This window comes from Nycticebus coucang, chromosome 13 (genome assembly GCF_027406575.1).
Source record: "Nycticebus coucang isolate mNycCou1 chromosome 13, mNycCou1.pri, whole genome shotgun sequence".
Classification (NCBI taxonomy): domain Eukaryota; kingdom Metazoa; phylum Chordata; class Mammalia; order Primates; family Lorisidae; genus Nycticebus; species Nycticebus coucang.
The window spans coordinates 63,015,768-63,041,719 of NC_069792.1; the positions used below are offsets into that span (position 1 = coordinate 63,015,768).

General features: G+C 37.9%; 1 protein-coding gene across 2 annotated transcripts in view; it reads right to left on the reverse strand.

The window, feature by feature from the left end:
- Positions 1-25,564, reverse strand: part of RNF19A (ring finger protein 19A, RBR E3 ubiquitin protein ligase) — a 60,157-nt gene extending 34,593 nt beyond the window's left edge. Inside the window, exons 1-2 of one of the 2 annotated variants that reach the window (XM_053558759.1) lie at positions 25,270-25,525; positions 15,617-15,689 (exon numbers count right to left, since the gene is read on the reverse strand). The gene's annotated coding sequence lies outside the window, so the exon portion shown is untranslated. Of the gene's footprint in view, positions 1-15,616; positions 15,690-25,269 lie in introns of both variants that reach the window. The other variant, XM_053558758.1, reaches the window with a different exon arrangement.
- Positions 25,565-25,952: the final 388 nt, after the last annotated feature.

Sequence of the window (25,952 nt, forward strand, 5' to 3'; positions counted from 1 at the left end):
TGCAAATACAAAGGGCTAAGAATAGCTTATATAATCTTGCAGAACCACCAAGTGAGGGGAAGGGCTCTTAAGACGCCAGAAATAATGACTTATTATAAAGTTGCAGTAATAAAGACAGTGTGCTGTTACAGGATGGATACAAAGACCAATGGAATAGAACATAGTACAGAAAAAAAATCATATATATGTATGGTATATACATATATATATGATACTTGATTTATAACAAAGGTATCAGAAAGAGAACTTAACCTATAGTTAATGCCTATAATCCTAGCACTTTGGGAGGCTGAGGCAGAAGGATTGCTTGAGGCCAGGAGTTTGAGACCAGCCTGGGCAACATAGCAAGACCCTGTCTCTAAAATTTTTTTTTTTAAATCAGCTGGGCATGGTAGTATTTATCTGCAGTCCTAGCTATTTATTCAAGAAGCTGAGACAGGAGAATCTCTTGAACCCAAGCATTTGAGGCTGCAGTGAGCTGTGATGATACCACTGTATAGATAGGCAACATAGTGAGACCCTGTCTCTTAAAAAAATTTTTTTAAACTCACATAATTTAATGACTAGCCTCTGTAGAAACAATCCTAGGAAGTATCTATAAGGATATGACTAACAGGAGTTGTGAATAACTCCATCATAAGAACTTTGTTATCAACATTACCAAGAGACATCCTAAATGTAATGACCCTAAAAACATTCTATCCTAAAACTAGTAATTATAAACTTAAACTTAATTTTAATTTGTCTATATGTCTCTGTTACTATCCTTAAAAACAGCCCAGTCAATTTTTACTAAATTTAGAGGGAGTGTTTAAGGCATTATGACACAATATAGGTTGATATACAATTCACCTTAGAAGTAGCCATCTTGCTAGCCATCTGAACAAGATTAACAAGAGACCTATGTGATGCAGATTCAGAAGATATAAATCAATATTTCATACCACCACCCCAGAAATGTGGCCATATCCATACCTCCTTCTCCTCAATGATATACAATTTATAAGTTTTCATACATAAATTTTTTCATTACTCTCATTTTTGAGATGAAAAAACAAAGACTCAGAAGGTATCAGTCTCATTTCATTGTCATACCTCCTAGGCATAGGAATACATATATATACATATATACACACATATACACATATACATGCATTTTTAAAGTCTAATTAGCTCAGACTAGGTCAACAAACACAAATAATGAGAACCACTGATTAAATATAGAACATTATAAATAGGTAATTGTTTACATGGTGTAACAATAGTTCACACTGTTTTGGAATGGGAACAGATGATGAAAGGAACAGGAACAGATGATAGTAAATGTACTTGATGACATCATATAAAATTTCCTTAACTCCTAATTGTCCCTAGTCTTGGGAACTTTTTTTTTTTAAACTCTTTATATAAATTTACTATCAAGAGGATTTATCAAGCTACAGTGCATTAATAAGGGGATGAAAACAGTGAAGAGAAAAAAGTAACTTAGTTTGGTCTCTGTGATGGTTAGTTTTATGTGTCAACTTGACTGGACAAAGGAATACCAAGATTAGCTGGTAAAATATTATTCTGTGTCTGTGTGGGTGTTTCCAGAAGAGATCATCAGCATCTAAATAGGTAAAATGAATAAAAAGATAGCTTTCACCAATGCGGGTGGGCAACTGTCTAATCCACTGAGAGCTTGAACAGAATAAAAAGACAGAGGAAGGGTGAACTTTCTGCTTGAGCTGAGACACCCATCTACTCCTGCTCCCGTGCTCCTGAGGCCTTTGAACTCAGACTGGGACTCATACCACTGGTTCCCCTGGTTCTAAGGGCATTGAGTTTGAATGGAAATTACACCAGCTTTCTTGGGCCTCCAGCTTGTAGACAGCAGTCCTTGGGACTTCTCTGGCTCCATAATTGTGTGAGCCAATCCTTGATAATAAATATCTGTGTATCTACATATATCCTATTGGTTTTATTTCTCTGGAGAACACTGACTAAGAAAGCCTCCCTAATGTTATGGCTATGGGCTTAGGGGAATCCTTTTCTCCTAAAATAAAAGTATGGATTCAAAATCAAAGATTCTACAATAGAAAAGTTTGGTTACTGAAATAGAATAGTAAAATACAAGCAGACTCCAAATTATGTATTTTCAACTAGATATCTAAAATCATAAAAGATTTATTTCTCTAAGAGCAATGTCATAAAAACTCCAGTCACCTATTAATTAAGCCATGAGAAATGCCCCACCTTTTCCTTCTCTTTCCCAGTCTAGCACAATTCCAACAAGTAATCTAAGACTCCCTGCCAACTGCTGTTACACACTTTCACTCCCCTAAAGAATCTGGCTGGAGAATTAGTTTTATCACAGGCAAGCCCCACTCCTGACTTTTTTTATTTACTTCAATTGAAGAGAAGACGACCTGAACCTGCCTACCTAACTGTCTCCGGTCCATACTGTTTATACACTTTTAAAGTCAAGACTTCTTGGTTCTTTCTTTTTCTACCTCTTTAGAAATGTATGAGAAACTAAGAAATAGTAATAGCCCAAAACAAAGATTTTTCTACCACATGAGCCCAAACCTCTTGGACCAAAGATCTAGTAAAGATGCTGGTAACCTTGTATTGAGTCATTATAAAATAATTTAATTTGGTGCCATGCTTTTATTTTTTTACACTTTGTAAAAATTATAAAAGTTAAACAGTCCAGCTGAAGCATCTAACCAACAATTACAATATTGTTTTAAATGAAAATGTATCCCATATTTTAAATATTCAACTTACAAACATAGGATAGCTAAGATCAGAAACCTGGATCTCTACGAATACAGGCAATCTAACACTTAATGACTGGGATATATTCTGAGAGTCATTAGGTGATTTCATGATTGTGCAAACATCACAGAATGTACTTACACAAACCTAGATGGTAGAGCCTACTACAGTGCTAGCTACATGGCATAGCCTATTGATTCTAGGTTACAAACCTGTACAGCATGTTACTGTACTGAATAATGTACTGTAACACAAGTATCTATATATCTAAACATATTTAAACATACATAGAAACATACCATGGTACATGGTACATGATTATAGTAGCCCATGTTTTATAAAAAGCTGTATGCTATCAATTAGGATCCTGGCAAAAAATAAAGCATTCTTTATTTTTTCACATTAGTGCATCTAAACATTGAAGAGATAACTAAAGGGTGTATTTACACAGGCACAGCAGGGATAAAGGAAACAACTGGGATATACTCAGGAAACTCCAGTCACCCCTGGGAATGAAGGGGCTGTGAGTAAGAATTACTGGAGAGGGACTGCCCAATAGCACAGAGCTCTCTAATATCCCCTCAGAGCCTCACATTAGCTAAATTCAACTAGAAGCTAACTGCCTCTAAGACAGTCTTTAGAGGTCAAGTTCCTGGGGCACAGAGCAAAGCAGAGAAAGGTGAATGAAGACTGGATCTGGAAGTGCAAACAAAAACAAGCAGTATTGGATATGTAAAGAAGAGAACTTGGAAGTCAGATGACCTGGCTCAGACACTTATAATTTCCTAGATAAAGTACATTCCCAAGTCTGTAATATCCACCACAAAATATGGATATACCACTCACTTTAAATAGATGTTATGAGAATAATGTGATATTGATATGTTTATTGAAGTGCCTAACAAAACCCAGCACAGTGTCAAATGTGAGCTGAAATGGAATGTAAAATAAGCTTACATTTTCCTAGTCCCTTACACAATGTGAAGCTTATAGCAGGTCCCTAACACTTATTAGCCAAATAAATGATGCTTTGGGGTTGCTACTGCTCTGTGATCCTTACTAAGACATATAGTCTTACTATACAGCCTTAACTGTGAAAAGAACCTTTTACCCACAAGTGTTACAGGATTCATAAAATGCTACGTATCTCCACAAGATACAACTTCAAGAATGATACATTTGAAATACTGTACTAGTCAATATCTCATAACCACAAACACTTTAAAAGCATCTAATAGCCACCTATGGGCCTAAACGACTTATGACTCATTAGAGGGTACTGTGGAAACAGAGAAGGCTGGGCAAAATGTTTAGAGAGGAAAAAACAATTTACTTCCTGAGAGGAAATCTCATCATATGGTCAAATATAGTAGAATCTCAACAGCTGATTACCTCCCTACATTGACCATCTTCTTAAGTTGACCTAATTTCCACAGACTGGACATGTACCATACATTCATATCAGTTAGTAGACCTAGTTCCTATGTTGACCACTGCTATATGTAGATTAGTTTGTTGCAGTCCCTTGGGTGGTAAACCTACAGAGGTTTTACTGCTATCTTTTTTGTTTCTGTTATTTGGCTAAAATTAAGTTTCTTCTGTTAACTTCTCAAAAAAGTTAAAATACAGAGAAAACCTAATAATTTTGTGCTGATGGTCTAAATCAGCGGTTCTCGACCTGTGGGTCGTGACCCACAGGAACTATATTAAAGTATCGCAGCATTAGGAAGGTTGAGAACCACTGGTCTAGATACTAAATATAACAGCAAAGAGTACCTACTGCTTCTAATTTTCATTGCCTTTCAGATGGATAGCACCTCTAAAATACACATATAATAAAAGTAGCGTGTATTAACCAGCACTGTGGAAGAAAATAGAAAGTGGAATAGGTTGTTTTTGTTTTTGTGTTTTTTTAAGTGAAGCAGGAATAGGTACAGAGAATTCCCAGCAGTTTCTATTGATCACTAATTTGGTTACTACTGAAGCCTGAAGCTATCTATCCTACACTCAAGAGAAAGAGTCATCAAAGAAAACAAAGACATGAATTCTCTATTTTAAATAATGTGTTCTACATTACAAAAGCTAACAGGCTTCTTTAGCACATGCTTATGTTGAGAGATGGAAGAAGATAAGGAATAAAGGAAATTTTAGTTTTAAGAGCTATATATTTGTATGTGAGATTAGGAAACCAAATGGCACTTTGCTTTGAGGGGGAAAACATTTTTAGTATTTTCTCATTACAACTCATTTACATCTCACTTTCTGTGAACTAAGCCCATGCTCCTATCTAAGAGCTGCAGGACTTTTACTTATTGATGTGTAATACCTACTTCTATGTAAACGAACCTCACTATACTGTGTCAAATAGTATCTTTTAAAAAACTGTATTTGATTATATGACAGTTTCCAATGCACAAAATTTAAGACATTTTTTTATGTGCTCAGATTCACATTATCTTTCTTTTTGTGACTTTTGGTTTCTATACCTGCCTTAGAAAAGTCTTGCCCTCTTCCAAGATTATATTTTTAAAATTCTCTCATGTTTTCTTTTCGTAATTCTATAGTTCATTTTTATTTTTTGCTTAAATCTTTTAAACTTTTCAGTTTATTTTAATGTTAGGAATAAGAAGAGATAAAAAATATATTTTCTAAATGGCTAGTTATCTGAACACCAGTTAGTGAATAATGATCTGCCCCCCAGGACACCCCCATTTATGATAAACCACCTCTTGTGTAAAAATCTCCTATATCTAGGCGGTATGGACTTCTCTTGAAAAGGACTACCAAACCGTTTTGTTCAGATTTATACTCTCACCAGTCAGAAAGGTGCTTATTTCCCTGAATTCTCACTAGTATCTTTTTCTATTTTAATAGTTAAGTACTTCAATTTCCATTTTTTTGATCTAAACGATTTAAAAATTAGTTCACATGTACTATTTCCTTTACAATTTGTTTAACTTGTTCTTTTTTTTGCATATTTTTTACACTGGAATATTAATGTTCTGCTTTAATTTTTAAGAACTCAGGATTTACCTTCTCCAAACACTTGCCCTTTAATTTTATGATGTTTTAAAGTACAGAGTTTAAAATTTTTAATTTAGTCACATCTACAAAAAGATAGCTTTATCTTTCAGGACTTTAAATTCTTCCATCATGTTATATGCTTACAAAGTCCTTTTGGAGGATGAAGCCTATTTGTCAATATATTTACTTTTTGGTATTCTGCATTACTTTTTAGGGATCCAAATTTCATTTGGTGTCATTTCTTTTTAGCCTCAAGAACTCTCTTTAGCATTTTTTAATATGCATGTCTCTTAGCAATGAATTTTCTCAATGTTTATTTGAAAAAAATGTTCTTATTCACCTTTTTTTTTTTCTTTTTTATAGAAAGGGTCTTGCTCTGTTGCCTAGGGTGGAGTATAGTGGTACAATTAGAGTTACTGCAGCCTTGGACTCCTAGGCCCAAGCAATCCTCCTGCCTCAACCTCCTTAGTACCTGGGACTACAGGTAAGTAGGTACCAATGTGCCTCATTAATTTTTTAACTTTTTGTAGAGATAAGAGTCTTGGCCATGTTGCCAAGGCTGGTCTCAGACTCGTGGCCTCAAGCAATCCTTCTGTCTCTGTCTCCCAAAATGCTAGAATTACACACATAAGCCACCAGGCTCAGCCTTCATTTTTTATACATAATCTTGATGAATATAGACTTCTGGGTTAATAGTTTTATCATTTCAGGACTTTAAATAGGTCATTACATTATCTTCTGGCCTCCATCATTTCTGATAAATCATCTTTCATTGATATTTTAATTCCCTGTAATTATCATTTTTTTCTTTGGCTGCATTCAACATTTTTTCCTATCTCTGATATTCAGCAATTTGATTATGATATGCCTACATATGGTTTTCCTTGTGTTTATCCCGCTTGGGGTTCACTGAACTTCTTAGGTTTGAAGCTGATTTAAACTTTATAAAGAAATTTGGGGGAATAATTTCCTTAAATATTTACTGTCTTTCTCCACTCCTTCTGAAAATTTTTTCTTCTTCTGAAATTGTAATTATTTGCATGACAGTTTAGTTTTGTTTCAGTGCCTACTGAGGCTCTGTTTATTTTTTGCAATCTTTTTTCTCCATTCTTTAGAATGGAGAATTTTTATTGATCTATTGTCAGTTCACAAACTTTTTCCTCCATCATCTTCAATCTGCTGGTAAATCCAGTGAAATTTTCATTTTAGTTATCATACTTTTCAGTTCTAGAATATATAATGCTCTTTTCTATAGTTTCCATTTCTTTGCTGAGATTACCCATCTGATCATGATGGGTAATATTTTGATCATGATATTTTCCTCTTTGAGCTCTTAAAAATATTATAGTTCTTTAAAGTCTGTCCGCTAACTCTGCTAATTTTGGAGTCTGCTACCTATACCGGGGGTGGGGGGCCTTGCAATTGTGCCATATTTTTCTGCATTTTAACATGTCTAGTAATTGCTTATTATTAACTGAATATTGAGGAAGATATGTTGTAAAGGCACTGGAATATCTTCTCTTCTCCTGAAGAGTGATGATTTATTACAAATGGCAGTTAAAGCTCTGGCTAATCAGCCTGGAAAGGTGGAGGCCTGGTTTTATGCTCTTTTAGAATGCATCTGTGGAAATTACAAATGTTTACCAAGTCCCTCTGCCTCAGTGGGAATCAAACACCAAATTCTGTCTCCCTTGCAGAGGGCAGCAGCTAAAATCTCTATTCAGCTTTTGCTGTCTTCCAACGTTACTTCCCATTGAACTCCCACTGTGTATAGTTCAGGGGATATCTATGTATTTGAGGAGAATTTATCCATAAACTTTTCAGGCTATCCTACTATAACTGCCTCCTTTCTGAGATTTATCCACTTAACTTCCAGCCACTTTAGCAGTCCCAAACTCCATTTTGGTACCTCAAAGCAATTAAGACTGTCTTTCTGTGTGACCTCTGGCAGGCCCTGTGCTACATTGGCTTTTCCTCACAGGGAAAGATGTATAATTTTTTTTTTTTTTTAAAACATGTGGCAGGCTCAGCCCCTGTAACTCAAGCGGCTAGGGTGCCAGCCATATATGCTGGAGCTGATGGGTTCGAATCCAGCCCGGACCTGCCAAACAACAACAACTACAACCAAAAAATAGCCCGGCGTTGTGGCGGGCACCTGTAGTCCCAGCTACTTGGGAGGCTGAGGCAAGAGAATTGCTTAAGCTCAAGAGTTTGAGGTTGCTGTGAGCTATGACACCATGGCACTCTACCCAGGGCAACAGCTTAAGACTCTGTCTTTAAAAAAACAAAACAAAACTTGTGGCAGTTTTCCAAAGTATATATTCATCAAGGATCTGAGATACAGTATTCTTGAATTTGCATAGAATGCTGTCACAGGAAATTTTATCCTAAGTTTAAGTATGCATCTACGATCTCCACAATACAACCATTGACTTGACTGCTTTTAAAAAATGATCTTTAAAAGGTTTTCTTGAATTACTCAACACCTATAATTATAAGGTCTTCTAAGAGTAATTAAATTTGTTAAACTTTTTGCCTTTTTGCTCCAAGTAACCTGTGTATTAATTCATTTATTCTTTTAACAAATATATGCCTATCATGTGCCAGATACTTTTGTAAGTGCTAGATATACAACAGTGAACAAAATAAACAAGGCCCCTGGTCTAGGAAACTTTCACTTTAGTGCATCTAAACTAAGAACTCAACAGATTATTTCAGGCCTTAATGTTCTGCAAACAGTAATATGAACAACTTTGCAAGGATCTAAATTTCTAAAGAAAAAAATCTTGATTTATACTTGGGTATATACAGTGGTCCCATAATCTAACCAAATATTATGTATTATAATCCATTTTAAAGCTTTCTTCGCAATAGACTATAAATGCTTTTGACAACACTCTATTTTTCATAATGACAATAGTTTTCTAACACCATAACACTTTGGTAGACAATTTAAGTTGCACAAAAAGAAAACCCTAGTTATCTAACCAAAGGATAGAGTATAGAGAACGCTCACTTAGTTCACTGTAACTTTAGGAACGAATATTTATAGCTAAACAGTGGGGGAAAATCTCAAAACCTGACTCACTACTTTGGGTCTGCTCTGACTTTAGTGTTAAATAAAAGTTTCTAAGATATTGAGGGAAGGAAGCATCTGTTTTTTCTTAGTATTTCCTATATGTAGTATTGTAATCACACTACATACATACCTCATCTAATTTAAATATGGCTATGTACCATTCAATGTAGTAGTTGACCACCAAAAAATAATTATCATAAGCCATCCTCAGATTACAAATAGAAGTAATATACTAGAAATGATACATGAGGTCTGACAAGTTTAAGGACCGATCCTATAAAAAGTGCTACATACTTCATTGCTGAATATCACTATGGCCACCTTTGAAGTACTCCTCTTGGGAAGCTATGCACTGATGCCAGCACCTAGTCAACGCTTCAAAGCAATATTGGAACTCTTTTTTTCTGGAATGCCCATCAGAGCTGTTGTTGTACAAGGTCTGACAATTAAGTTCACGAACTTGCCACTGTGCACTTAAGGTTCACAGCACTATAGAAACAACTTAGTAAAGTTTCATAACCTTGGTGTGTCACTGTCTCACAGCTCTGTTCATGTAGTATTTCTACATAAGTTAATTCTGGCCCAAAATAAATAAGAGTTTTTTGTTTCTTTTCTTGAGGCAGAGTCTTACTGTGTCACCCTTGGTAGAGTGCAGTGGCGTCACAGCTCACAGCAACCTTAAACTCCTGGGCTTAAGCGATTCTCTTGCTTCAGTCTCCCAAGTAGCTGGGACTACAGGTGCCCACCACAATGCCCGGCTTATTCTTTTTTTTTTTTGTACAGAGTCTCACTTTATTGCCCTCAGTAGAATGCCATGGCATCACACATAAAATATTTATATATTTTGGGTAAATTACAATAAAACACAAGTAAATGTATTTATTTGTTCATAGGCAATAAAGAGAAACCCTTAAGCAAAGTCCTTCAACAAACAAAAAACAAACACATGAAAAACCTTGAGTGAATAATGGGAGGTAATCACGCTTGGAGTTTGAGATTACCTTTCAGGTAAATGCTAATACTAAAAATCTGGTGCTAGGGGAAGTGATGCAATGTGGTATCTGGAAGGATACCACACAGCAACATCCAACTCCTGGGCTTAGGTGATTCTCTTGCCTCAGCCTCCGGAGTAGCTGGGACCACAGGCACCCACCACAATGCCTATTTTTTTGTTGCAGTTCGGCTGGGGCTGGGTTCAAACCAGCAACCCCCGGTATATGGGGCCGGAGCCCCACCTACTGAGCCACAGGCGCCGCCCTATTCTTTTTTGTTGTTGTTGCAGTTATTTGGCAGGCCTGGGGTGGGTTCAAACCTGCCAGCCCCAGTGTTATGTGGCTGGTGCCCTAGCTGCTGAGCTACAGGACTGAGCCATAAATAGAGTTTTGTAAATTTGAACCCATCATTAAAAAAAATTTGAGGCATTAAACTGTTTGGATTTTCATACATGGCTTTTTGCTAACAAAGATAAATCACTAAAGTTCATTACAATGAAGTTTGCTATTACTCAGAAGGTTATTTAAATGTTTAAGTTTATTTTTAAGTTATATTATTCATAATTTATATGCTTACTTCTAAGACTTGTTTAACTTGCCAACCTCAAATTTGCAAATGCCATGTTTTCCTTTAATAAATCTATTCCCCAGTATAGCTGCCAAATTCAGATACCAAACACCAATGCATTCTCTGTGCATAATTCTTGCTGCCCAAATAACATTAAGGAGACAGACTGTCTATAAAATATTAAACATCTCAAACACACAGCCTGTTAAAGTAAAAATATAACAGTCATAATGAACTTTTAGAAAATAAAATGCTTAAAATAACATCTAATGCATGGGCTGGCTTGAGAGAAATCCATGAAATCTCAAACTGTATATTAAATTGTGACTACATGTATTTTCTAGTGGTAGAATACACCCATAGTTTTCAACAGATTCTCCAAGGATTCTAAAACAAGGAGGCTCTACTTTAAAAAGAGATACAAATTTTTTAAAAAGTTGATTATTTCTCAACTGCTACTGCCAAGATGTCAGTAAAAGTTAACATTAGTAAAAGAACATCGATTTCTGCAATCTTTTCTGCTTTCACTACTTTACATTATTAGGACAATATTCATATCTGTACCAGTTTGAAGTGGCAACTCTTTCCATAACAGTTAAATTTGAAGAAAGGTTAAAAAACTTCCATCCCTAAACAAATGTCTGATTCATCATGCAAGAATATGATGAATATGAACAGATGGCCTTCCTAGAGTAATCCATCCACTGTATTGAAAACAAAAATCATACAAGTAAAGGTTAATCAATATTATATAGTCAAAGGGTAATTGAATATGGATATGTATATATATTTTATAACGCTGTTATATCATCTTCACTTAAAATGGCAATTACCACTGAAAAACTTTTTGAAGTTGGGCCTGGTACAGTGGCTCACGCCTGTAATCCCAGCACTCTGGGAAGCTGATGTGGGTGAACTGCTTGAGCTCAGGAGTTCAAGATCAGCCTAAGCAAGAGAGAGAACCCATCTCTAAAAACAGCTGGACATTGTGGCAGGCACCAGTAGTCCCAGCTACCTGGAAGACTAAGGCAAGAGGATCGCTAGAGCCCAAAAGTTTGAGGTTGCTGTGAGCTACAATGCCACAACATTCTACCCAGGGCGACGGAGTGTGATTCTGTCTTAAAAAAAAATTTTTTTTTTAAGTTGATCATTTCTAGCTGAGCATGGTGGCTCACAGCTGTAATCCTAGCACTCTGGGAGGCTGAGGCTGCTGGATTGCTTGAGGTCAGGAGTTTGAGACCAGCCTGAACAAATGCGAGACCCTGTCTATAAAGAAATAGCCAGGTGATGGGGACGTGTAATCCCAGCTGCTTGGGAGGCTGAGGCAAAAGGATTGCTTGAGTCCAAGAGTTTGGATTTGCTCTGAGCTATGATGCCACAGCAGTCTACCGAGGGTGACAAAGTGAGGCTCTACTCTAAAAAGAAATAAAAATTAAAAAAAAAAAAACCACGTTGATTATTTCTCATAGGGTAAGTCAATTACTCTCTATATAAAATGTAACAGACACAAAAGGGTGAAACATTTTAACACCCAATGAAAAAGACAGCAATGGTGCTAGAAATACAAACTAAATGCCAATCATTTCAATATCTCCTCAGAAACATGAGACTATTATATGCATATGTAGGAAACCTGGTTTCATGATCTCTACCAAGTGGTTTTATGGCTTTTTTTCAATAATGACATCTTTGTAACATGTAAAACAGAGAACACACTACTGTGGTAGAGATGATGTTATAAGCTTGCCTGTTTCTTTTTCCTCCTGAGCACAAAGGAGGACTAAATTTTCCATTCCACTTATAGCTAGGTGTGGTTATGTGATTAGTCTTGATCAGTGTAATCTGAATATAATAAAGTATGTCCTTTCAAGGACTGGCACTTGAAATTATTCCTTCAAACATCCTTTAATCTCTTTCTCTCTTCTCAATGGCTGGCCAAATGCAGTAATTCCAGTAGTTGACTCTTATCTGAACTTAGGGGACAAAAAAGACCCACAACATGGAAGGAATCTGGATACTTGAGTCCTCTAGTGGTTGTGTTCCACCATGAGATTTTGGGACTGTTATAGACACATTTACTTATCTCACCTACCTTAAAAATAAGGTGGTCAAGACAGGTTGGGATATAAGATGAGGTACTGTTAATATAATTTAGAGTAACTTGGGGAGAAAAGTTTTTAAAATGCTACACAAATATGGGGCAATGACAGATATTTTATTGAGAAAGCAAAGCATGCACTTTGGAGTCAGTATATCTTGAGTTCAAGTTCAGCCTCTGAGACTTATATTAACTAGCTGTGTGACACTGGGTTAAATTATTAATACTAAGACTCATTCTCTTCAATAATAAAATAGGAATAATAGTACCACAGATTAAAGATAAAAATAAAATGAAGAGGGCGGCACCTGTGGCTCAAGGAGTAGGGCGCCGGTCCCATATGCCAGAGGTGGCGGGTTCAAACCCAGCCCCGGCCAAAAACCAAAAAAATAAATAAATAAATAAAATGAAGATTAAATAAAATAACATATAAAGAATTCAGCAGAATTCAGCACGATACACTTATCAAGGACTTAACAAATATTAGCTAGAAGTACAATAAGTACCTGAGAAGATGATGCAAATGTATCTAAACCATTTACTGAATAAAACTGTCAGAAGGGTTATTACATATAGACTATAAATAAAATAAAACAGATGTTTGGCTCGGAAACCGACTTCTCCAATGTAATTAGAATAGTTTAGTTAGCCACTTGGGAGTCTGGAATACATTAAAGTTACACAAACTTCTCAAAGGTAAATATAAATAATGTTTTCAGTTTTCTTATGTTTATGTTGCTAGTACAAACCTAACTCAAGTGATCTTTCTAATATTAAAAATGGAATAAATAATCAGTGTAACCTGGCTTATTGTACCCTCAATGAATCCCCAACAATAAAAAAAAAAAAATGGAATAAATATTTCAACTCAACTACTTATAAATGGAGGGAGATAGGAATAATTCAATAGATCGTTAGTATAGGCAAACACCGGTTTCCAGCAAATTCTTTGGAAAATGAATGCTTACCAAGACCCAACTACACTACCTTGGGTTCTATCCTTAAGATAGTTTTTATGATCTCCTAGAAACAGAAACTAAAAGTTCAGAATAAATTATTCCCATATGTAACAAAGCCTCCCAAAAGAGATATTTCTTAAGCAGCTTCACAAACATGCACCTGCCACATTTACCTATTTAAGCCCATTCTCAATTGGAAGGTTTAATAGAATGGTACTTTGGTGATTTTAATAATACTCATTATAAATAATACTCATTTACTCAATCCATCACAAAAAGTAAGCTGCAGCAGAAAGGAAAAAGCATTACTCATTCCATTTTCCCAATAAAAAGATTAAAAACAATTTGGCTAGCTCATTCAAGGACTTCTTTGATAAGAAGGACAAGCAATACACCCATAGGGAAATGGCAGGGAAAGCAGAGTGCAAAATGCAAGGTCTGATCAAGTGCCCAGAGACATGTAAGTTTTTAAATAGGTTTTTAAAAAGGTATCTTGCTATCAAAGATCTTCTTCAACTGGTTACAATTCTGATCAACAGAAGGTAAATGCTAACTTTGCAATGCTAACCTAGTAGGAGAACTTCACCAAGTCTGTCTACTTTTTTTGAATTTCAACTTCCATATTTGAAAACTAAGGTGATCAAGACCACATAATGTCTAAGGTCCCTTACAGTTCTAAGAGATTATGATAATAATATACAGACAGTTTTAATACATAGACTATTCTGTGGCTTAAATTATATAATTAAGATTTTCTGGAATAAATAATTTTTATTTCTGTTTTCTTTTTTAATGTCTCCAAATTCTCTCAAGTATCAGTATACTCTTCTATGCTAGTAAATGCAGTGGAATTAATATTATCTTGACAAAGTGAATTTTACCAAGTTTTATAATTAATCTAATTCTATATTTGGACAATTAGAAGTATTAAGTGATTGGGCTAATCTTATTCTAATCACTTTTTCTGAAAGTTTCTACAATTTTGGAAGCTCATTTGCCTCTTTCTCCTAAAGAATACAATGGGCAAAGGGAAGGGAAGACCTCTGATTACCTAAATCATCGTATGCATGTGATTTTATGAAGTATGTTCAAAAGGAGGTGGAATACAAACTGAAAGAAGTGTTTGGTAGAGGTCCTACAACCTATTTTTGAAGTTTTCTTCAAATTATAAAGTAATTCTCAAAAGGAACAGTATGTCTTGGGAAATATGAGGCACAGTAAGCACAATGTGCCTGTTTTCCTTTGGATATACAGCATTGATATTAGCCTCTCTCTAAACATGTTCCCCCCAAATGAGGTAAAAATTCACAAATGAAATATTATTAACTTTATATGTAAGTGAAGAAAATAAGTAGGGGAGTACTTTCTAAAGAAAACAAAAGAATCTAGGTAGGAGTTACACAGCAGGTAAATAATCATAAGTCATCAAGATACAAAAGAGTGGGGCGGCGCCTGTGGCTCAGTCGGTAAGGCGCCGGCCCCATATACCGAGGGTGGCGGGTTCAAACCCAGCCCCGGCTGAACTGCAACCAAAAAAAAAATAGCCGGGCGTTGTGGCGGGCGCCTGTGGTCCCAGTTACTCGGGAGGCTGAAGCAGGAGAATCGCTTAAGCCCAGGAGTTGGAGGTTGCTGTGAGCTGTGTGAGGCCACGGCACTCTACCAAGGGCCATAAAGTGAGACTCTGTCTCTACAAAAAAAAAAAAAAAAAAAAGATACAAAAGAGTGAAAAGGCTACAAACCCTGGACCTATTTTGCAAATACAAGTCATTCACAGCTAAGCCTGCTCAAGCACCTACTTGCTCTTATCAGGAGGCTGCATCCATTTCCCAAGGCTGTAGAACCTATTCTTCTAGTGATACTTGTATTCATTATTATTATTTTTTTAATCTCACAGCACACTTGAACCTACAGTTAAACCTCCCCAGCACACTTAAATTATTTGATTTAAAAAAAAAGAGTCAGGCTCAGCGCCTGTAGTTTGGTGCTTAGGGCACCAGCCACATACCCTGGGGCTGGCAGGTTTGAACCAGGCCCAGGCCTGCTAAACAACAATGACAACTACAACAAACAAATAGTGGGCATTGTGAGGGATGCCTGTAGTCCCAGCTACTTGAGAGGCTGAGGCAAGAGACTCACTTAAGTCCAAGAGTTTGAGGTTGCTGTGAGCTGTGACGCCATGGCACTCTACCGAGGGCGATGTAATAAGACTCTGTCTCAAAAAAAGAAAAAAAAAATAAGAGTAAATTAAAGAATATACTATGCTTTGAACTTCTTTGAAAATAATTTAATAAATGATCTTTACAAATTTTTGCAGCACACCTAACATCCTCTCAGGGAGCACCAGTTGAAAATCACTGCTCTACATTTTATAAGGGAGAAAACTGAAGACTATCGATACTAGATCTAATATATTACCACAAGCCACATGAGGCTATTAAATTTAAATTAAAAATTTTAATTTAAATTCCTGAAATGTTGCATTAGCCACATTTCAAGGCTCCGCTCCACTTTCACATGTGGCTACGGCCTACCACATTGGACAGCACAAATCTAGAACTGCAGAAAGTACTATTGCATAGCACTAGTTTAAATATTACGTGATTTATCTATGTAGCTAACATGGCAGAGCCAAAATCTCAGTGTTCTTTTTACCATGTTACTTCCTAGACTCGGCCTTATTAATCACTTGGTGTCTGAATTATCACATTACCTTCTTTGTTAAAGTCTGCTTACAAATTTGCATCAGTTTCCCACAGATAAAGAAGTAACTTTCAAACCTCACACGTCATTCAAAACCCTCCACAGTCTAACCTTAGTCTCTCACTGTTCCACATAAAAACCTCACACGCTAGCCATCTGACCCATCTGTTAAATATCTTAACAAAACAGTTTCACCTCCCTGATTTTTCCTATGCCTTTCTTTGTCTTTGTTGCAATACTCTTTTTTAAATTTCTCTGCTAATCTAAAGTCCTACTCCTTTTTCAAGGCCCAACTCCTATCTTAATCTCCGCAAATTATTCTAGGTCGGTAATTATAAATAAACACTAGGCAAAAATGCTGCATGTTTTTATATTTAAGTTTACCATTTTCTAAATACTTCATCTAAATATTTTAATGTAATTCTTTGCTACAAGGTGGGGAAAAAGTTAAACAGAGTAAAGATTAGTGTATGTATGCTGTACAATTTTAAACAGGGTGATCAGTGAGTGTCTCCCTGAAAAGGTAACATTTAAGCAGAGACTTGAAGGAGGTAAACGAGGAATTGGCCATGTGGAAATCTGGAGATAGAACATCCACAGCACAGAGAACACCCACTGAAGAGGCCCTAAAGGAGAAGTGTTCCAATATGTTCAATGAATACTCAGGAGACCAGAATGTGGCCAAAAGGAAATAAGCAGGGCAAAGAATGTTTCAGATAGGCATGAGGCCAGGTTGCATGGGGTTACAGGCCTCTGTAAGGACTTTGGCTTTTATTCTAAATGAGAAGGAAACTTTTGGGCCTTCTGAAATGACAGCAATAGTTTAGAAACTAGAGTTTAAAAGGATCATTCTGGTGTTAAGAATAGATATGGCGGGAGTCAAGAGTAAGAGTATGGAGAACATTTAAAGACTGGCAGTAATCAGGGGAAAGATGATGATGGCTCATCAGTGAAGATGATTTTTTTTATTGTTAAATCATAGCTGTGTACATTAGTACAATCAAGGGGTACAATGTGCTGGTTTCATATACAATCTGAAATATTCTCAAACAGTTCAACGTAACCTTCATGGCATTTTCTTAGTTATTGTATGTAGACATTTGCATTCTGCCTTTAGTAAGTTTCGCCTGTACCCATTCTAAGATGCACCATAGGTGTGGCCCCACCCATTACCCTCCCTCCACCCTAACCTCCCCCCTCCCTTCCCCTTCCTTGGCCCTTTCCCAATAGTCTTGTGCTATAGTTGGGTTATAGGCTTCATGTGAAAGCTATAAATTAGCTTCATAGTAGGGCTGAGTACATTGAATACTTTTTCTTCCATTCCTGAGATACTTTGCTAAGAAGAATATGTTCCAGCTCCATCCATGTAAACATGAAAGAGGTAAAGTCTCCATCTTTTTTTAAGGCTGCATAATATTCCATGGTATACATGTACCACAATTTGCTAGTCCATTCGTGGGTCGATGGGCACTTGGGCTTCTTCCAAGACTTAGCAATTATGAATTGGGCTGCAATAAACATTCTGGTACCGATGTCTTAGTTATATTGCGATTTTTGGTCTTCTGGGTATAAACCTAGGAAAGGAATTATAGGATCGAATAGCAGGTCTATTTTTAGGTCTCTAAATATTCTCCAAACATCCTTCCAGAAGGAACATGAATATGTTCTGATGCATGGTTTGAAGGCAGTTCTGTTAAGATTTCCTAATGGAGTAACAAGAGGATTTTGGCCTATGTAACCATAAGGCTGAAGTTGCTCTCAACTGAAGTGGGGAAGGCTATGAAAAGAACAACTTTAAGAAATAACCAAGACTAGCAGTTTATTTTCAGACATTTAAATTTGAGATGCTTTTAAATTTAGATGGAGATATACATCCGTTTAACAAGCCTGGAGTTCAGGAAAAAGTCTGGCCTAGAGATGAAAATTTGAGAGTTGTTGTTGAATGGTTTGTAAAATCATGTGTACAGATTAAATCACCAAGGAAGTAAATACAGAAAAGTAGGGACTGTGACATTCCAACATTAAGATGTAGGAGAGAAGGGAAGACTTCAGTAAAGGAGATTTAAAAAAGAGGAAGGAGAAACACTTAGGAATTATACTTTAAGAAGATAAAACCTGGGCGGTGCCTGTGGCTCAGCGGGTAGGGCGCCGGTCCCATATGCCAGAGGTGGCGGGTTCAAACCCAGCCCCGGCCAAAAAAAAAAAAAAAAAAGAAGATAAAACCTGTTAGTCTAGTCCTATTAGTGTGTTATTCATTCCTTCCTCCAAAGTCAACTCTATCTTAAAAAGCATATAAAGAGCAAATAAGGGGCAAGTTAAGAGAAGAAAGTAATGACACAAGCCAAAATAACAAAATGCATCTTACAAGATATAATCTATTTTTTAAGTCTACTGGGACTAAAGGCTATTAAAACACTTCCTCTGATATTTCTAAGAAAGCATATGAATTCTAAAGAAAAGATTCTGGTCTCTGACATTCACAATGCATGATATAAAACAGGATAAACACAGACTTTTGGTTTACTGAAGACTATTGCCTGTATATTAATTTCTTCTGGTTGCTATAACAAATTATCACAAACTGGGCGGCTTAAGACAACAGAAATTTATTCTCCCACAGTTCCAGAGGCTGTAAGTCTGAAATGCAGTGGGACCATGCTCCTTTCTGGAGCTCTACGGGAGAATCCATTCTTTACCTCTTCCAGCTTCTCATGACAGTAAGCACTCCTTTGCTTGTGCAGCATCACTCCAATCTTTGCCTTTGTGGCCACACTGCTTCCTCCTCTTCTGTGTGTCTGAGTCTCTTCTGTAATTTCTCTCTGCTTTTCCCTTATAAGGACACTTCTCACTGGATTTTGAGGTTACTTAGGAAATCCAGGATGTCTGATCTCAAGGTCCTTAATTTAATTGCATCTGCAAAGACCCTTTCCCCCAATAAGGTAACATTCACAAGTTCCTGGGGATTAGGATGTGAACTTATCTTTTTTGAGGGCTACCATAAACAGGGTTCCATAAATTTTTGCTAAGGACACCAATAAAGTGTGCTGTGTTTATACAGAAAAGCCAAAGGAGGGCGGCGCCCGTAGCTCAGTCAGCAGGGCATATACACCTAGAGTGGCAGGTTCGAACTCGGCCTGGGCCTGCTAAACAACAATAACAACTACAACAAAAAAATAGCCAAGCATTGTGGCGGGCGCCTATAGTCCCAGCTCCTTGGGAGGCTGAGGCAAGAGGATTGCTTGAGCCCAAGAGTTTGAGGTTGCTGTTAGCTATGATGACACCATGGCACTCTAACCAGGGTGACAGCTTGAGACTCTATCTCAAAAAAAAAAAGCCAAAGGATATTTAATGTTTTAAAATTAAAGTGCATGGTTATAAGGAGACATCTATTTGACATGGCTATATATATAACCAGAAGTCTCTCAACTGCTTACCAGCTAACCACTGCCACCCTTAGTTTGGATAAAAGAGTTAACAGTCACTGTGCAAAATACATCACATACCCTAAGACAGAGTGGTTCTCAACCTTTCTAATGCCACGACCCTTTAATACAATTCCTGTGGATCGCGACAGGAATTGTATTAAAGGGAGAACCACTGCCCTAAGATGACCAGACTTTTGTAAATGTTATTTTACTTTCACACTTACCCACTCACACTACTTACCAGTCCCCCTCCTCCCAAAGGACCTTATTTCATGATTTTGATTCAAGGGTATCTATGTAAGAAGTCCCACTTACTCTAGTACAGACAAAAACTGAAGGACAGATTAGTTCAGGCAACATTTAAATAGATTAGAGGTTTAAAATGTGGTGGTCAAACCAATCTAGTCACTTTTCTGGATTCTATATGCTACAAGAGCATATTGTATTGATGTTTTCATTGTAACTGATTCCAACATGGGAGGTAACAGCACACTCCATACACAACAATCTCATGGGAATGTGTTTCTTTTGTTTACATACCCAGCCTTGCTATGAGAAGTTACTAACAATCAAAAGTTCTCTCTTGTTAAGTCTTGTCTGAATAGTTCAGAGTATTTCAAAGGCATAATTAATTTATATTAATCTAATGAAAGAGATAATAGTACATTCATCCTCATTTTATAGACTAGGAAAAGAGCAGCACACAAAGTCATTTTAGAAGACATGTAAAACTAAGAACAGGGAACACAGATCCCCCGACTTTCAGTTTAACTCAATAATTCCAATTCTATGGCATATGCAATTCTGTATTTGGCCTCAAAAGATATGTCAATTAGTTAGAAAAAGACTACTAAAAAGATCAAAAAGATTTCTATGGAAAGGAACATGTCACACAAAGTGCCCCTAGAGCTACACTGTTCAGTATGAACAAAAGAGAATGTACATACATGTCGAAATATTTTGGGTTATACAAACAATATGTTCAGTTAAGAAAATATATTATGAAAATTAATTTTCCCTGTTTCCTTTTACATTTTTAACATGGCACTAGAAAATCTTAAATTATGTTTGTGGCTCACATTATATTTCTACTAGACAGTGCTGATGTTGAGAAAGTTATGAAATAAATACCTTACATTACAGATACTTTTATTCAGTTAGCAAATACTTATTCATTCAACATCTATTATTGTCAGATTTTATACCAAATGTTGAGACTAAGATTGAACAAATAAAATGGTCCTTGCCATCACTAAGCCTACATTATCTCTTACACTTCCACTACACAGTTCACACACATTATTCTATTTGTGATCATGCATAAGAATGATTTAATTTAGAATATTTTACCATTTGGGGGAACAAATGCCAATATGACTTAGAATTCACAAAATATAAATCAATAGACATATACTAATGTCTGCATTTTTGTGATACAATATTTATGTTAATATGCTATATAGCTGCATTGCCCAACCCCCAGGACTGTTAGGAACCCGGTCACAGCTCTGCCTCCCCCTAACCCCTGACCTCCCTCTGTGGAAAATTGTCTTCCATGAAACTTAGGAACTGGGCCACACAGCGGGGGCGAGGGGGTGGGGGTGTGGGGGATGGCGAACAAGCAAAGTTTCATCAGTATTTACAGCTACTCCCCAGCCTCACATCACTGCCTGAGCTCTGCCTCCACTCCCATGGAAAAACTGTATCCCATAAAATTGGTCCCTGGTACCAAAAAAGGCTGGGGATTGCTGTTATACACTATTTATCTGGAAGCCTAATACTATCACATTTCCAATAGCGTCTCTTGGTTTCATGCTCCTTCCCTCTAACTAGTCTGGCTCTCTCCTTAAGGCTCATCTCCCCTGGAGAATCTCTTTAAATGGCAATCTGCCTGTTATTCATATTATAACAGGGCTATTTTTATGCTCAGTGGTCTCCAGTGTAGGAAAGAGGTTAAAAATGCTAAGTGTACATACATTTATGGGGCAAACTCTCAGTTTTTTGAACCAAAGACTGAGTTTTGATGTTTCTTTTGGGCCTAAACAAATCAGGGTAATTTCTGAGTTGGGTTTTGCTTCATCATTCAATGCACAAGCCTATGTGAGGACTAAAAAAACTCCTAAGTCTCCTATTGAGACTTTCACATAACAAAATCTTCCCACACAGGATGTTTAAAACAAATTAACAAATAACAATCCTCTAGTTAATGATGTTTTAAATAAAATGCTAGAAAACTTTGATAGGACTAGACTATATAAAGGTTTTAAGGCTAATGGCATAGCTTTCCAAAAAAAAATGTTACCAATAAAAATACTTTGTCAGGTGTTTATAACAGTGACAAAGAGAGCAATACAAACAAACCCTACTTTATCGAAAGATGCTAATTTCTTCCACTTTAATACAGGAAGTCTCACTAACATATGATATTTATTGAGAAACAAATGAAGTACCAAAATGACTTTAATGCCTTTTTTGGTTAACATCAACCACCATCTGAAATACAGATGTATTTAGCAAAACAATATTATCCTTCAGTCTTTAGCTGTGCAGGTATGATTATGCACATACATTGTTTCGATGTTGTATATCTTCTGTCAGCTAATAAAGAACTGACATCTTATGACTTCGATTTAAAAAAATAATAATAATTACTTAGTTGGAAAAAAAATTTCCTAAGTAAAGAAAATTAGCTATTTTTGGGCAGCACCTGTGGCTCAGTGAGCAGGGCGCCGGCCCCATATACCGAGGGTGGCGGGTTCAAACCCGGCCCCGGCCAAACTGCAACAAAAAAATAGCCGGGCGTTGTGGCGGGCGCCTGTAGTCCCAGCTACTCGGGAGGCTGAGGCAGGAGAATCGCCTAAGCCCAGGAGTTGGAGGTTGCTGTGAGCTGTGTGACGCCACGGCACTCTACCGAGGGCAATAAAGTGAAACTCTGTCTCTACAAAAAAATATATAAAAAAAAATAAAATAAAATAAAAACATGAAAAAAAAAAGAAAATTAGCTATTTTCTACAAGTAATCAGATTAACTAACACATTGCTAAACAAGAGTCAAACCTGAGCCTTTAAGCCAAAGTACTTCATATAGGAAAGATCAAGGGTCCCTGTAGACAATCATTAAACTACTATTTTCCTAAGACATGGTAGTTTGCCAAATACAGTGCAATATGCAAGCAAATATAATTTTAGAAATTCAACTTTACTTTGGCCTTCAGCCCAAGGTGGCCTAAATCTGGCCTAAACAATAAAAAAAGATAAAAGAGCATAAACTGAGCATAAAACTAATAGTCTGTATTTGACAATCGTCACTTAGATCAGAAAAACAAGTAACAATTCCCTATGATTTTCTACAGAACCTGAGAACATATAAATGAACATTTCAAGTGCAAATATAACAAAATTTATCTCCAGCTTACTCTCTATCCAGAACTTGACTAGGGACTTTTACATGTTATCACAGATATTTTGCTGTTTTCCCACTCTTGGAAATTTCAGAAAAGTATATTTCTTAATCCTCAGTGCCCCCCAGATTTAAAAAAAATGTGTGGGAGGAGGAGGAATAATTAGAAACCAAAAATTACTCTAATAAATCTAAATAAATGTTTAAGATAAAATCAGAACCTGTCATAATATAGAGGTTCTTTCAAATGGTCAAATAAAAGTTTGCCTTTAATTATTCATATTTAATTCCATCTAATAATCTCATAACAAATAACATCCTTAATCCAATCCCATTAAGAGCAGGGACCCCCCCAAGTGTCTTACACTTATAACTGCAAAAATATTGCCTTCACCTATGTTCAAATTTGGGAAGTGCATTTACTTTCCACTAAGATACTAAAATAGCTTTCAAAAAGATATTAATCTTAGAGCCTCTCCTATGTTAGTTAAATATGAATAATATAGTTTTATTTAGTTAAGTATAAATACATCAAAAATTCAACAAAGTATTACCAGTATTTAAAAAATAAATTCAAACACCCTAGACAACAGTATAATGGACAGTTCTTTATATTAACTCTAATGATCAACTGAAGCATGCCCAAATGAGACAATAATATCTCAAGTAGCTACTATTTGGACAGTAAGAAATTTAAACTTTGGTTCAATTGTATACAATAATAAAAAAAGAGTGAACATTATGAAGCCAAACATTAAACTAACAAATTTTAAAAGTGGGTTTTTTCTCCTTCACAATTTAAGTCCTAACGCTTAATTTCAAATCCTTACTATAGAATTGAGCAAGAAAAGAACATTTGAAAATAAGATCATCGGCATTTTCTAAATAGAAAAGTATTTACATTTTAACTCAATTCAGACTGTTCTGTTAAAGAAACATAAATATGCAAATATGATAATGGTATAAACAGAAGTGGTAAGATGCGCATTAAAATGGTTAAAGACAAAACAGAAAATAAAATTTAGGCATACTGTCGGACTTCATACAACCAAGAGGGTCAATGAAAAGAGGCAAAACAAAAAAATAAAAATAAAAAGACAGCCATGTTCTTAAAAAAAAAAGAAAGAAAAGAAAAATGATCATAAACGTCAAGGGAAAGGATCTATGCTTCCACTGTTTACTAACATTCAAAAACTACCATTTCCAGGCAACACCTAGGTTTCAAAATTGTAGCGGCACTTAAACGCTGTCCTCTCCAACGTCAACCTAACAACATTCAGCAACATTTTGAACAGTAAATATTTAAGTAGAGTAAGCAACTTTTGTTTATTTCTACTTTCAAGGACCAGTGGGAAAAAATCAAACCTTTCTCTCTCCCATATATAGCCTTAACTACGCTCTTCGCTCTTATTTACTGCCAGTCGCGGGGTTAATGAACCCTAAACTTCTTTTTCTTCTTCCCATTAATGGAAAGGGGGGGGAGGTGAGGAGTAACGGCAGAGTAGAACCGAGATGACAGGAAAAACTGGAAAAGTAAAGTAGTGGCATTACTTGCTGGGGAAGGCTGGGAACACCCTGAAGGTTTAGCATGGAGCAGACAATCCCGGAAGACCCCTATTAACACACACTTTTTACCCCAAGACTACATCATTTTTCGTGTGTGTAATTTCTGCTTTGAAGGGCGTGGTGGTAGCCCCGAGGGAACCTTCCCCGGTAACTGGCACCCATAACCTAGGGCCCCAGGTACCAAGGGTTGGGGGGCGACGTCCCTGGCCCCGCACTTGCACCGAGGCCTGTAAATCTGTCCCGTTAGGGCCGATTTGACACGTCTGGAATGCTCTCCGCTCCCTCCCCTCCCCGCGTCAGCCGCCCCCAAGTCTCCCCTGCTTCAAGGGCTGGGAGAGTGCTTGAGGGGAGCATCGCCTCGGTCCACGTATCGCCGGGCTGGCCCCTGGGTCCACCGATGCCCCGGCTAGGACGGGCTCAGGGCGGATCCCACGCTCCGTGTCGGCCTGCGCGGCCCAGGAGGCGACCGCGCCGGGGCCCGGTGGGGGAACCGGAACCAGCCAGAGGCCGGATCCCGAGAGTCGACCCCGGCCCGGCGCCGGGCACGGGAGGGGGCGCCCTTCCCACAACACTTCCGAATCAATTTCCGCCCCGGGGAGCCGCGCGAAGGCAGCGGCCCGGCCACAGCAACTGCGGTCACAAACCGGAGCCGCCCCGCCTCCAGTCCCGCACATAACCTCCTCTGGTGTCCGCCCGTACCTTTAACTCCTCAGAGCGGCAGCGGCGCAGGGCGGCGGACGAACAGGCCCATCTCCCAGCAGAGGCAACAGAAGGCGGAGGAAATACGGGGAGGGTCCGTCAGACCCGACCGGGCTCCGCTCAGCTGGGGCGGAGAGAACTGAGGGGAGGAGTCCCGACTGCCGCTTTCCTGAACTCTTCCTCCACAGTTGTGGCCGGACGGCTGCTCCCGGGAACCAGCGCCGTATTTGCCATTCTCCTCCTCCCTTAGCCCCCACTTTCCCCGCCTCCTCCTCCCACCCCTTCCTCCCGCCCCCGGCCTCCCCGCCCCGGCGCGCCTCCCGCGTGCCTTGCGTCATGGCGTCACGCCCACCGAGCCAGCCGCGGGCGTCTCTGGGACGCGGTTGCTCCAAGGCGCACGTTCGCCGGGCGCCGCCCCTGGGTGGTTCGGATCACGGCCCCCAAGGGTGTCCCAGGCACCGGGCAGTCTGCTGCCTCTCCCGGCCACAGGACTTCGCCCCGGGTGGGCTGGGTTGTGAGGCAGGTGTCTCCCTGCCTGCCTCTCGGTGGCCCCGAAAGTGTCCCCTCCATGGACTGGTGGGGGTGGCTGGAGCTGCGCCGGAGGTAGAGGGAGAAGCCGACTTGGGACATTTCGCGCGGCATTTATTCCTTTGTGTTCTTACCGTTCACCTGCTGGATCGGCC